Below are 6,000 nucleotides of genomic sequence, written 5' to 3' on the forward strand. Positions count from 1 at the left end.
AGGTCCTTTGGGAAGTAATTAGCATCAGATGAGGTCATGAGGGTGGATCCCCATGATGGCCGCTGAGGCTTTATGAGAAGATGAGAGACTCCAGCCAACACACTTGGCACACTTACCACAGATGCCCTCAGCCCTGATATAATATAGCAGGAAGGCATGTACCAGATGCTGGGGCCACGTTCTTAGACTCCCCAGCATCCAGAACCATGAGCCAAATAAAACCATTATTTACCACTCAACCAGTTGGTAATATTCAGTTATCACAACAACAACAAAACAAAATGGACTAAGATAGTCTTAAAATCCCAGTTTCACCTTTCTTGTACCACCCCTGCATGTGAACCTGAGTTCTACAGAGAAGCTTCTCAACAGATTGAAGGATGTTCCTCAACCAGATACTCCTGAGGTTCTCATGAGAGATGGCAGCCGTGGCACAGCCTGGCACCCAGAAAAGTCTCAGTAAATGCTTGATGAGTGTGCAAATAACCAAAATGTTTCACCACAACATTAAAAACAAAACAAAACAAAAAAAAAGACATTATCAATTAATAGAAATCGAGGGCCATTTCATTTTCCCTGAGGAGTCTAATAAGATAAACAAAGCAATGTTTTTCAAGGACACTTGGGAAGGTCAGGTTATTAGTAAGAAAGTTCAGAAGGAGAATTAGGAGTGTTGTGAGCCTCCTCAATTAATTACACAGTTGAGTTTATAAACACTCTCATAACATTTTGCTTCCTCACACAAAGAATGGTGACATAAAGTACAGCTGATTCAAAACTTTGTCATAAGATTTATTGTGGCAAAATTGAAGATAAAAAAAACTCAGAAAAATCCTGTAATAAATATTCCATAAAAAACAGAACTCACATTACTGAATTAAATATTTACTAGCATCCATTATCTGGAAAAAATACCTTTGAAGGCAATACAATTAAGCAAATAGATATAGTTTCAGATCAGTTAATCAGTAAGATGCTCTCTGAGTGTTACTGTGGGACAGCCGATCATACCACATCTGTGTCAGTCAGCTTTTCAGAGCTGTGAGCAAAATACCTGAGAAAAACAACCTAAAGGAACAAATGTACTGTGGCTCCCAGTTTTGGTGCAGAGTCGGCCAGCTCCATTGCTTCAGGCCTAAGATGAGGCAGAACACCATTGCAAAGGAGAGCTGTTTGCCTCATAGCAGACAGGAGGCAGAAAGAGAGAAAGGAAAAGGCTAAGGACAAGATACAGTCCCGAGGACATGCCATAATGACCCACTCCTTCAACTAGGTCCCATGTCCCTTACCATCCCCAATAACCCCAGAGGCCCACTGTGGACATCGCTGCACTGGGGCCCAAGCCTTCAACACAGGAGCCTGTGGAGGACACTTCACATGCAACCCTCACATCTGATACACAGTGTATATTGCAAGCTCTGATTCCCTTTATAAATTGTGCATAAAACCCCTGACAGGTATGGTCCCCCCCTCCGAAGTGAAAGAGGAAATGTTTACATATTATTCTTATGAAATTCTCTACAAATCTTTTAATGTACAGAAAACTTCAAATTTAGAAATACATTTTCTAATAAGCCACCGAATTTGGTGCTACTACCTTCTCCTCCAACACACACACACACACACACACACACACACACACACACTCTCACACACACACTTGCTCCTTGTAATCCAGGGTAATACTGAATATGTTTGGGATATAAACATTATTGCCCATGGAGACACATCCAAGATGGCTTATTTCTCGTTCATTCTGTCGACACTCATTGAGATTCGTGAGCTACACTCTTCAGACCTCTGTGATAAGGAGGAGAAAGAGACAGATGAGATCCCCAACTGCTATTAGCTAATTAGTTTGAACACATACGTACCCCTGGCCACTCCTTGTTGCAATTTCAGATATGAGAAGTACTGAGAAAAACACCACCAACACTATGGTAGAGAAGAAGATGGGGGTTTTGTGGGGAAAGATCCCTGGGGAGGGGGCTTTGAATGTGGGACCTGAAGGACAATAAAGCCAGAACTCTGAGTAAAGGCGAGCAGCATTACAGAGAGAGGGAATTAAGAACCATGAGTTGAGCCAAGCTAGTGACGCAGGATCAGCAGACTTTCTCTGTAGTTGTCTTAGCATGCAACAAAAATCCTGTGGCAACAATTCAATCTGCCATTGTGCTCCAAAAACAGCCACCAGCAACATGTAAATGAAAGGTCTGGGCCACTTTCCAATAAAACTTTATTTATATAAAGGGGCCATATTTGATCCTTTGCCTGTAACTTACCAATACACTCTTTCCCTAATTACAGTATTTATATTTCTCCCCCTCAAAATTTCAATCATAACTCTCTACCGGTGTAGCAATTTATTGAGCTCCAATTTCCTATTCTTTCTGAAATTCACTGATACATTAATTTTAACTCAATCTTATTGTAGTGTTTCCTCACTGACACTGGGAACTAAGGTTTTATACCATGCATTATTAGTAAAAACTGCTTTTATTTATATGCAAAGCACCACTATCCATGGATAATTAATATTGTCATAATTTATAGTCACCATACTACATTATGCATTATGAAACAGGAATAAAATAATCTATAGTAATGTTACAGCTCAAAAGAAAATAAGGAAAAACTACAGTCTACAGTTTTCTAAATGATAATTTTGGCTTTTACAGGCAATTCACCAACTCACATTTTAATTGTTCTATAAATCAGTCTACTTTCCCCCTCAGCTCCCTCTCAGTATTTTCCCTTCAGGAGACAGGAATAGTCAGAAAAGAAAAATGGAACAGAACAGGAAAAGCACACATAAACACACACACACACACACACACACACACACACACAGTTACAATCTTTATTAAGAATATTAGCAGTTTAATCTGAAAGATAGAAATCTTTATTTATTCACTAAAATTGACCTTGGTTTTAGAAACATTATGTCACTTCCCCCATCTGCCTTGAATAGAATTCTCAAATTGATCATTTTAACAATTGTTGTAAATTTTTTTTTCTGTCTTAGAGATTAGAAAATCCTCATTCATCCGCGTATCTCCCACAGAACCACGAGAAAAACTTGCACACGGTTTAATAAAGGTTTGTTCCAACTAATTGTTTGCGGTTAGAGAGAGCTCATACAGTGAGATTTGATACAGATGGAGGATTCGAGGCGGCACTGCCCACAGGTCTGCAATAGGCCCTGCAACTGTCTGCTGAGCTCGAACTACAGGGGTGATAACCTGGGGTCTCTGAGGACAACCAGCTCTGAGACTGACACATCCTGGATCATAGGAAACCTTATCCCCATGTTAATCCTTTAATTCAAATTGCAAAGCCAGTGTCCTGACCTAGAACAGTCACAAAGGGAACTTCCTTTGAACCTCAGATGTTCTGGATGATGACAGTTATCATAGTCCTTAGCAGCTTACAAGACTCTCCGACCTATATCAGTTAATTTAGTTTTCAAAGCACCAAGTGAAGTGAATATTTTTATTAAAATATCAGTGTTATTACCTTTATTAGTAGCAGTGATTGTGTTCTGCTGATTTATGACACTACTGTGCAATTTTGTGATAGGCTCAAGATCATGGCTCCTTAGTGGCAATACCAGAACTTCTAATCAAACAGAGCAGAACATTGACTTATCATACAGCTAAAAAAGATAGAGCCCTCCCTGAAAATGACAAAATTTATGATTGCTAAACTCTTTCCATTGATTCTTTGGGACTATCTGACTTTCCTATTAAATTCATATTACTACTTATTATAAAGTGATACATTACTATTTAAGAGATATAAAAGTGATAAAATAAGTATTTTAATTTTGCAATAATATATAACTACTCAAGGGATATAAGGGAGATAAATTTAGTATTTAAATTGATTGTCACATTTTTAAGGGAATTAAAAAATTTTTACATACTTGTTTTAGGAGCTAGTTGCTCCCCTGCCAATATTCAGTTCCCTTTTCCATATTAGAGGAGTTTCTAACTGAAAGTGTTCCATTTTTAGCTGGACATAGAGGAACCTACACCAAAAATAATAAAGTATGCTTCCTTTCCATCTTCCTGTGACCATGTAAACAAATGGTGGATACCATGTGATGTGAAGGCTGGCACCAAGCAGCATTTCTGGGGATTTGTGCAAAGTGACAGCTGGTACTTATCCTTTGTGCTTTTCTTCTCTCTCTTTCCTTTCTCTGCTGTGTGAACTCTGAATACACTGGGTCGCACCACAGCAGCAAATTTGTATCAGAAAGACCCAGACTACCCAACTCCCAAATGATAAAAGACTGAATCTAAGTCCCTGAGGGTTCAAGAAATGGAAGCATGACACTAACTTTTAATGGCTGTCTCATGTCTCTTACATGAATGAGCAAAATTTCTATTTTTGTTTTGTCCATCATTTAGACTTTGAGTCTTTTTTTTACCAATGGCAAAAACTCACCCTAAGTGATACAAATACTTAACCGCTTGTTACTTATCACTTCTCCAGTTGCACATGTTTATATGTGAGATGGTGTTAGGAGGGACACAGGAAATATACATGACCCCTACCTGTACCAAACACTATATTCTATACGCACACACATACACACACACACACACACACTCATACACACACACACACACACAGACAATGCTGCAAGATGCAAGTGTTTCTAAAGTATTTGCTACAACCTCATGATTAATTATTAAAGGTGCACAAATTTAATTAGAACTTGAAAGTTTCATTGTCTCCTAACTTAATTTTCCACTGATACTAGATACAATTTATAACTATAATCAGAGAATTTCAAGGATATTTGAAAACACACCTCCACAGAATAAAACAAAGATATTAAAGTTATTACAAAATGCTTTACTACTTTTCCAAAATTAGATTGGATGTAGTAATCACCAGACTTCAAATTAAAGCTGTCATGGTTTTTAGTTTAATGACAAAACAGAGTTATTTGTGGATCAAAAGGTGGACATAGTCTTCAGAGTTTTTTTAACCTTTGATTTCTTCTGCCAGCCACTTCCCAGTCTCTGTTCAGGACCTGATTCTGGCTTAGGGCACAAGGGTTCTCATTTGGTGACATGTTCTGAGTCAGGGGACCAGGAAGAGGGTGTGCAATATTCCCAAGATGCTGACCTGTCTCCTCCCTCATCCCCAAGGCAGCGCACACCCTCCACCTTGCTCTCCTTCTGCTTCTCCTTTCCTTTGCCATTTCACTCCAGAGATCTCTCACTCAAGTGCTCAGCTTGGCCACGGCTCTATGGCCTTTAGGTTTCTGGTTTCCTTTGCCTGCAGTGATCGCCTGCAGGGAAACCTGATTTGTGTATGATGGCACCTTCCCGTTAGGCTCCAATGACATCTTCTCAAAAATGCCTCCTTGGACTTCCTAAATTAATGCCCTTCTCTATTTGTATCACTTTCTGAGCCACTGCCCTGGTTTTCGTTTGGTTTGATTTTGTTGTTTGGCAGTGCCTGAAGCCTTCCAAGTGCATCCTTTTCCTTAAAACCTCTTGATTGTTTATCCTCTGTACCTTCCATTGGCCCAGGTCTGTCTCATTTCCACAGTGCTGGAAGCCACTGTATCTAGCACACAGTTAACTCATCAATTAATATTTGTTGAATGAATAAATAAATCAGTAAGTCAACATTTTTCTTTAATTCCCTCAGTGTTTGGACATGTGACACATCTATGTTACACTATAGAAAAATCTGGTAATGTAAAAAATAGAAGGACACATACCAGCCATTTATGAATGGATTCTTCAAGTAGAAATCCTATTATCACTTTACCCATCAACAGGATCTGTGTAAACTGTAAATGAAGGATAAAGCACAGGCAGCTAAATACAACTCACTCTTCCACCTTGGGACATGCAAAGGCCATCCTTGAGAACCACAGTGAGCACTTCTACCTTGGATTCCTGCTAAGCAACTTCACTATTTATTTTTGTCTTTTCTTTGGATTCTGGGGGACTTACCCTTGTCTTTCCATATCAC

This window comes from Urocitellus parryii, unplaced genomic scaffold (genome assembly GCF_045843805.1).
Source record: "Urocitellus parryii isolate mUroPar1 unplaced genomic scaffold, mUroPar1.hap1 Scaffold_48, whole genome shotgun sequence".
Taxonomy (NCBI): Eukaryota; Metazoa; Chordata; class Mammalia; order Rodentia; family Sciuridae; genus Urocitellus; species Urocitellus parryii.